Raw genomic sequence first — 8,969 nt, forward strand, 5'->3', positions numbered from 1 at the left:
TTGCCTTTGATCATGTAATTGCTTTTAATTTACAGAAATAACCCTTTGAGACAGAAACAAATCTGTTAACCAGGTGCTGAACCCAAATATAAAATAGGTAGCTATCAAAGTGAATATAGAAACTTACAACATTTACATTGGTTATTTGCTGTTTTTCATTATAGAGAATGCCTGCTTACTGACAGAGAAGCTGACAGATGTGTAACGAGTACAGGAAGATCTTTGAAGAGTCATGCAGCAAATTAGGAATTTCGGTAGGAATTTTGTCATTTAAATGGGAGCACAGTGTTGCAGTATAAATATCAGAGAGCTCTAAGTTCTTTTATGGCTGAAGTGTGACTTCGAAGTGTATTACATATTTGTATAAAAAATAGCTGGTGTCATTGAAATAAATACAAAAGAGTAATATAGAATAGAAAGTCTGCACTTTGTGCCCCTGATGCTTATTGTCTTCCAAAGTGTCAAGATCCTCCTATTCAGATATTAAACATCCTTTATGCTCACTGAATGGGAATCTAAGATGCTCTATACCTTGTAAGATCAGGCTCTAAATGTGTCTGGAGAGTTTTCTTTAAATCCCAGATTATTGTCTCTTTCAGAAAAAAATGAACTACAAACTTGATACCTTATTTGTAGGGCTATCAGTGATTTTAGTACTTGTGCTTAACAGTTGCGGTTCAACTGTAACTTGAATAGAATAGATCCAGCCTGGAGGGCACGCTATGGTGCAATTTTGATCTAATCTATAACACAGGTTGGGCCCAAAACAAAACTAATTTTGTTCAAAATCTGGTTGAGCACGCTCATGAAACTGTTGCAAGCCTGTACAATCAAGGCATTTGAAATGCCATTGACTGTCCCAAGTGCAACATCGATCTATAGGCACAGCTGACACAACTATATTTAACAATGAAAGTGCATCTGGTAGAATACCTGTATGTCACATTTTCAAAATTGAACCTGGAATTCCCCTTTTAGCAAAGTCTGTGTTCATTCACACAATCAGATGATAAACTAAAATTCTGCTTAGATTCTTTGTGATAAATAAAGTAAAGCACTGATTTTGGAGTGACTTGTGTGGCCGTCACAGTCCTCAGAGGGCATTTTCCAGCTACCATCACTGCTGGCCTGAAGAAGAGTTAAAGAACAGAAGATGGCAGTTATGACTTTACAGAATATATGTAAAAGCAGGATTTGGAACCTTTCCGGTTTTTTTTAGGAAAACTGATGCAAGCTTTTATCATTTCATACATTAGAAAACATGTTCTTTCAAACTACATGAACAAAGCTCGATGAATCCCAGTAATCAACCATTCCTTTCTTTAAGCGGAGATTTCCAAATCCAAAGTTTGAAGCAAGGTCCATTAGACCCATAATCAGTTTTTATGACAGTCTTTGAACAAGCAATAGCTTTTGCCATAATAGTAACTCAATTCACTGTTTTTCTTCAGCATTGCAATTTGAGTAAGTGGTTGACATGTGACAACAGGATTTCTCCCTGTTAAGGCATGGTAAAAGTGTATCGTTAACTAGCTCTTATTTGACCATTTTTGATGAAGATGCTGTGTACATGCAATGTAAACACAAATACCTCTATAATTTTATTCTTTTACTTAGAGATCTTTATTATCTGAACACCAAACTTATTACAACAATGTTCATTTAGAACGTTTTTACAAGGCTGAAAAGTTATATAAGAATCTTCCTACCTACAATTATGCACACACATAAGCATGCAAATCTCTTTATGGAGTGTTAAAAAGACGTAAACAGTTTATGAAAACAAGGAAGGGAAACAGGACCATGAATTAAGTATAAACAATAACAGTATCCAGTTTACCCCTGATATTTTACTATTATTAATATGAAATAAGAAAAACGTAGTTAAAACAGCACAACTTCGCAAATAACATCTGAAAATCCCATTAATCTGCAAACTCTTCTAATCTCAATAAGTATAGCAGGACTCCTTGTAAGACCTTGCTATTTTTAGATATTAAGAATTTGTTTTATCAGAATACTGTCAAAAGAAACGGAGTATTTGAATTTATCCTTCATAGTAAAGAAATATATATATAAAAATAAACCTATCAGACATTCCAGTAAATATGATTATCAGTTTTTCAAGGACAAGTTTCTAAATTCTTAAGGATTTTGAGCCTCACATATGTTTCTGTGGCAAGTGAACATCCTGTGTGTGTGTCTCAGAAGTTATTATGTGGTTATATTAAATAACATCCATGATCATCAATGTTTTTTGCCAATCTGCACTCATTACTAAGTGATAACTTTTGTATGCTTGTGAAAAAATGGTCACAAATTAATCCTCTAGAGTATTAGCTGTCCCATACTTTTAAACTATACTTTTAAGCCATAAAGCTTTTAATAAAAATAAGGGGACTACTATCATCCTATAATAATGTAAGTGAAAGTTGTGTTCCTTAGAGTCAGGAAGCTCTGGGAGATAATTATTTTTATTAAGCAAAATGTAGCTGCTTCTGATCCCAGTAATAATTTGTCTGACGAGTAACTACCTGTCTGACAGGATGCAGGCGTTGTTCTGTTCCTTGCAAACTTTTTCAGTGGGAAAACAAAGGCTCTGCTTTCCCTTTCAAATTAATGGGGCAAGGAGGTTGAGCAGGATGTTGTTCCATACATTATACTTCAGACAGGATCCTGGAATAAACTGCTCGGCTCTTGGAAGGGGTCAGCTCCATGGGTGATGAGCAGACCTCATTGTAATGCCTCCCATCATCCATCCAAAAGCACAGTGCTCCCTGGTACTTGGCTGCAGTATCAATTAGGTATTGCTTTAGAAGAAAAATCACCATTTACTGAATCACAGAATGTTAGGGATTAGAAGGGACCACAACAGATCATCTAGTGCAACCCCACTGCCAGAGCAGGAACACTTAGATGAGGCTACATAGGAATGTGTCCAGGCGGGTTTTGAATGTCTCCAGAGGAGGAGACTCCAAAACCTCCCTGGGCAGCCTGTTCCAGTGTTCTGTTACCCTCACTGAGAAGAAGTTTTTTGTCAAATTTAAGTGGAACCTCTTGTGTTCCAGTTTGTACCCATTACCCCTTGTCCTATCATTGGTTGTCACCAAGAAGAGCCTGGCTGCGTCCTCGTGACACTCACCATTTATATATTTATAAACATAAATGAGGTCACCTCTCAGTCTCCTCCAAACTGAAAAGACCCAGGTCCCTCAACCTTTCCTCATACAGGAGATGCTCCACTCCCTTAATCATCTTTGTTGCCCTGTGCTGGACTCTCTCCAGCAGTTCCCTGTCCTTCTTGAATGAGGGGCCCAGAACTGGACACAATATTCCAGGTGTGGTCTCACCAGGGCAGAGGAGAGGGGAAGGAGAACCTCTCTTGACCTACTAACCAACCCCATTCTAATAAATCCCAGAATGCCATTGGCCTTCTTGGCCACAAGGGCACAGTGCTGGCTCATGGTCATCCTGCTGTCCGCCAGGACGCCCAGGTCCCTTTCCCCTATACTCCTCTCTAATAGGTCATTCCCCAACTTATACTGGAGCCTGGGGTTGTTCCTGCCCAGATGCAAGACTCTACACTTGCCTTTGTTATATTTCATTAAATTTTTCCCCACCCAACTCTCCAGCCTGTCCAGGTCTTGCTGGATGGCAGCACAGCCTTCTGGAGTGTCAGCCACTCCTCCCAGCTTGGTGTCAGCAAACTTTCTGACAGTGCACTCTATTCCCTCATCCAAATCATGGATTAATATATTGAATAATACTGGTCTCAGTACCGACCCTTGAGCACTCCACTAGATACAGGCCTCCAACTAGACTCTGCCCCATTAACCACGAATCTCTGGCTTCTTTCCTTCAACCAGTTCGCAGTCCACCTCACTACCCGATCGTCCAGACCACACTTCCTCAGTTTAGCAGCGAGGATGCTGTGGGAGACTGTGTCAAATGCTTTACTGAAATCAAGGTAGACCACATCCACCGCTCTGCCATCATCTATCCACCTGGTTATGTCCTCATAAAAGGCTATGAGGTTGGTCAAGCACGACTTCCCTCTTGGTAAAGCCATGTTGACTGTCGCTAATGACCCTCTTATCCTTGATGGCACCTTGAGATGGCACCAAGGATGTCATTCCAATCACTTTCCCAGGGATGGAGGTGAGGCTGACCGGTCTATAGTTACCCGGGTCTTTCTTTTTGCCCTTTTTGAAGACTGGAGTGACATTTGCTTTCCTCCAGTCCTCAGGCACCTCTCATGTTTCACAAGACTTGGCAAAGATGATGGAGAGTGGTCCAGCAATGACCTCAGCCAGCTCTCTCAGCACCACCTGGTGCATCCCATCTGGATCCATGGATTTATGGATGTCCAGATTGCTTAATTGCTCCCTAACCCAGTCCTCATCAACCAAGGCAAACTCCTCCATTGTCCTGCCTTCCTCTGGGGCCTCAGGGGTATGGGGCTCCTCAGGACAGCCTCTGGCAGAGTAGACAAAGACAAAGTAGGCATTCAGTAACTCTGCCTTCTCTCTATCTTCTGTCACCAGGGCACCTACCTCATGCATCAGTGGGCCTACATTGCCTCTGGTGTTAGTTTTATCTGCCATGTATTTGAAAAAGCTCTCTCTGTTGTCCTTGACCCCTCTTGCCAGGTTTAATTCTAAGGAGGCCTTACCTTTCCTAGTTGCCTCTCTATACCCTCTGACAACAGCCTTATATTCTCCCCAGGTGGCCAGCCCCTCCTTCTATGATCTATAAACTCTCTTCTTCCACTTGAGCTTACCCAGCAGTTCCCTGTTTAGCCACGCAGGTCTCCTGGCTCCCTTCCTTGACTTCCTACGTGTTGGGATACTCTGATCTTGAGCTTGGTAGAAGTAGTCCTTGAAAGCTAACCATCTTGGGCCCCTTTACCTTCAAGCAGCCTTGCCCATGGGATTTCCCCTAGCAACTGTTTCAAAAGGCCAGTTTGCCCTGCTGAAGTCCAGGGTTGCAATTCTACTTGCTATTCTGTTCCTGCCACAGGAGATCCTGAACGCCACCATTTCATGGTCGCTGCAGCCAAGGCAGCCTTCAACCTTTACTGCTTCGACCAGACCCTCCTTGTTAGTGAGGATGAGGTCCAGCAGTGCTCCTCTCCTAGTTGGCTCCTCCACCATTTGCATCAGAAAGTTGTCATCAATGCACTGGAGGAACCTCCTGGACTGTGGCTGGCTGGCTCAGTAGTCCTTCCAGCAAACATCAGGGAAGTTAAAATCCCCCACAACAACCAGGGCCTGTGACTGTGAGGCTGCTCTCAGCTGCCTGTAGAAGGCCTCATCAACTTCCTCACCCTGATCTGGTGGCCTGTAATAGACACCCACAACAGTGTCACCCCTGCCAGACTGTGCCTTAATTCTCACCCATATACTCTCAACTCGCTCCTCATCTGTGCCTGGACAGTACTCAATACACTGTAGTTGCTCTCTCACGTAAAGAGCAACTCCACCACCTTGTCTGGCTGGCCTGTCTTTCCTGAGAAGGACACAGCCATCCATGACCACATTCCAGTCATGTGAGCTGTCCCATCATGTCTCCATAATTACCACCAGAATTACCAATGCTTCTTCCAACATCCCTTTCCTTAGTCTTATTTGTAAGATTGCTGAGATCACAGCTCAAATTAGTATAATGGAACTTTTGTCCTTTGTCTCTTTATGTGAGAGATGCTCCAATTTCTTTAAAGAGCTCCTCATGCAGAACAGAATCATTCCTTACTCTGCCTTGTTCATTATCATTGCAATCCTTCCACCAAGTTTTTTGAGAAAGCCTCTAATCCCCTGACCCTTAAGACTTTGCAATCACAAAAGAGGACTCATGGGAGAGTATGAATCGCAGTTGCAAGTTTTTCCGTGCTCTGAGAAATTATAGGCATAGTTGACTTGAATTAAGATAGGAAAGCAGGTAAATCCATTTAGCCTATAATGCCAGATGTCTGTTTCGGAACAAAGACTTGTCAAATATATTATAGCAATTGAATCTCTGAACAGTTCTGAAATGTAAAATTGATGTCTCTAAAATCTACGTCTTGTGGGTGCCTAAGGTGTGTGAGACTGGCAATTAAGAGTGCTTTTTTAATAGGATTTTCATAGGTATCACTGTGGAGGTATCAGATGGTATTGACTAAGGATTCATAGCAGAGGGGAAGGTTGTACCTCAGAAGAGATTCTGTTTATAATTATTAAAAACATGTTTTCTGGCCATTAATAGGGTATATCTTGTTAATTATGATTATGTATAAGGTATTTCACCATTTACCGGTGAAGCCATTTAGAAAATTAATGTTTGAGTCACAGAAGGGTCATTGCCATTCTGGAAGGAATCCATTCATTTCTAAATAGGCCATCCAAATATAGACTTAAGAAATACACTATATATAAATACCTGGAAAGAGATGGAATAAATAATATTAATTATAGGTATTACTAAAGCCACAGTTTAGTTTCCTGCTAGGAAAAAGTAAAACATAACTGGAAGAAACAAGAATATACATGTAAAAATGCAAGACATAGGTTGAAGTCTTAAGTAACTATGTGAAATTCAGCTATTACACAAGGTGAGAACTCATCAGCCTTCAGAAGTGGTGTATGTCATTGACCTTGTCCTGAGATTCAGTCTCATATTTCTGAAGGCAGCTCCTACAAAGAAGAGAATGAGGACAATTTATTTTTTTCAAAACTGTGTCTTGTTTGACAGCATAACTTTATAGTATCTCTATATTTGCCACACTTATACCTACAAGTAGATAGAAATGTGTGTGCTGCCTTTGAAGATAAACAAATAAACATGTTAATGGATATTTCCATGTGTGAGTCTTCTTTTGACACAGGCAAAGTGCTGGAGTGATGCTGAGCATGAAGGAGCCCAGCAGCTATGATGGCAAAACACTTTGCCAGAAATTTAACCTTTGGAGATAAACTTCTCTTTCTAAAGATTTAAGCTTTATTTTTTAAAATTAGAAAATAAAAGTTCAGAGTGGCTGTTGATCAAGTGGGCTCTCAAGTTCATTTAGAAGAGAAAAAGGTGTGAGTATGCCTTTAATTGAAAGCTTGCTGTTTAATCTTCACTGAGCTGTGAGATGGACAAAATGAGTCCCGTATTCATACCCACTTGCTGCTGTGCTGCTTTGGAGGAATTAATAGGTGAGAATGCAATTTAATAACTAAAATCCCCTGTCCCTGCTGAATTAGTAGGCTAGTTTTACCAAGGTTAACAATGAAGTTACCTGTTTCATTACCACATAAAGGCAGAAGACTTTGCAACAAGAGCAGCTTTCAAGGCCAGGCAACCTGGGGTTGGTCTGAAGTGCTGGTGATGGCCCTACCTGTCCCTGGGAGCTGAGGGTGTGCAGCCCCGGAAGAATTGCTCAGGTCTTTGTTGGATCACAGAGAAGGGGAAACGAAATCTCAGGTTGTCCCAACAGCTACCAATTCTCCAAATCAGTTCTGTAGCTTGGCCACCTACAATACAGGTAGACAGAAAACCAGTGGACAGCAGATTTTCAGCAGCACGTGGAAGAGCTAGGGACTGGGAACTTGAGCATCGTAGGAGGAACATCTGGGAACTACAATAGCTCCTGGCTTCCACTTAGCTCTGAACCCAGCTAGGGCTGAGATCTCCTACTCCAAACAGACCGATGAGAGGTAAGCCTTGTCTCTGAGAGGCAGCTTCCTTCAACAGCAGCTTTTGTAACTGGCATAAAAGGAGGTTGTAGCATGGAGGGTGTTGGTCTCTTCTCCCAAGTGGCAAGTGATAGGACAAGAGGAAATGACCTCAGGTTGTGCCAGGGAAGGTTTTAATTGGATATTGGGAAAAAATTATTGATGGAAAGAGTTGTCAGGCATTGGAACAGGCTGCCCAGGGAAGTGGTTGAGTCACCCTCCCTGGTGGTGTTAAAGACATGTAGATGACGTTCTTAGGGACATGGTTTAGTGCCAGAGTTAGGTTAAGGGTTGGACTTGATGATCTTGAGGGTTTCTTCCAACGAAAATGATTCTATTATTTGGGAAATACTTATCCATATATTGCGTATATCACCTTTGAAAGGTTGCTGCCTACTGGACTGAGCTATTCTATCCCTGGCAGCATTGCTTCCTGGTCTTCCGAGATGTTTTCAGAAAACACTGCCCCTTCTGACCACAAGTTCGCCATTTGTAGTTGAAGTGGCTCAAATCTGGACTTAAACACAGCAGTGCTTCTAGAAACATTTTCAGAGAGCTCTCCCTGAAGCACAGTGATCACTGTTACATTCTCCTGTTCTCTTTCACGAGAGTTGTCTGCCTCTCGGCTCCTCAGCATCAGTTGGCTGAGAAAATTAGACACCCCCTTTCCATTTAAGTACCAGAAAATCAGTTTTCCTGGCATTGCTGTCTGCTACCTCAGCAGACCAGGCTCATGCCAGGCTCACCGTACAGATTAAAACAATATTTATTTATGATAAGGGAAGTTCAGGATTACATGGATTCTGTCTCCAGGCCTGGCTCTCTCACAGCAGCCCCTTTAACTTTTACATTCTGAATTGCAATGAGCTTTCACATCTGCTGAGCCCTGATACCCTCAGAGGAGCTCTTTGATATTAGAATATTCTTATGAATTAGAGCCTTTGCTTTTATTATACTTTGCCTCTCTCAGCCTCTGTTCTGGGAAAGCAATATAACGGATGCATTCACATTTTGCTGTGCATTTGGCAGAAACGGCTAAACAACTGCTTGAGATGGGGACAGTTAAGCAGGAAAGGGGTGAGGATTTATAGCACTTTGAATCCTTCCTGTCACGCCGGAATCCAGCACTAATGTACCCTGTACGTGTGGGGAGCAGAGAGGAGTGCGTGTGTCCTTGCTAGCAGACACAGAGTAGATCATATGCACAGGTGACACCCACATAGGCTTATGGAGTGTAACTGCTCCTGTGCTGGCTGCATGGAGGCTCTAACAGCA

General features: G+C 42.0%; 1 protein-coding gene across 9 annotated transcripts in view; it reads left to right on the forward strand.

Moving 5' to 3' along the window:
• TTC29 (tetratricopeptide repeat domain 29) overlaps positions 1–8,669 on the forward strand; it is a 343,118-nt gene extending 334,449 nt beyond the window's left edge. For 8 of the 9 annotated variants that reach the window (XM_071808005.1, XM_071808004.1, XM_071808007.1 and 5 more), the window contains one exon: positions 165–8,665. The gene's annotated coding sequence lies outside the window, so the exon portion shown is untranslated. Of the gene's footprint in view, positions 1–164 lie in introns of all 9 variants that reach the window. The other variant, XM_071808010.1, reaches the window with a different exon arrangement.
• Positions 8,670–8,969: the final 300 nt, after the last annotated feature.

The sequence above is a fragment of the Patagioenas fasciata genome, chromosome 4 (genome assembly GCF_037038585.1).
Source record: "Patagioenas fasciata isolate bPatFas1 chromosome 4, bPatFas1.hap1, whole genome shotgun sequence".
NCBI lineage: Eukaryota > Metazoa > Chordata > Aves > Columbiformes > Columbidae > Patagioenas > Patagioenas fasciata.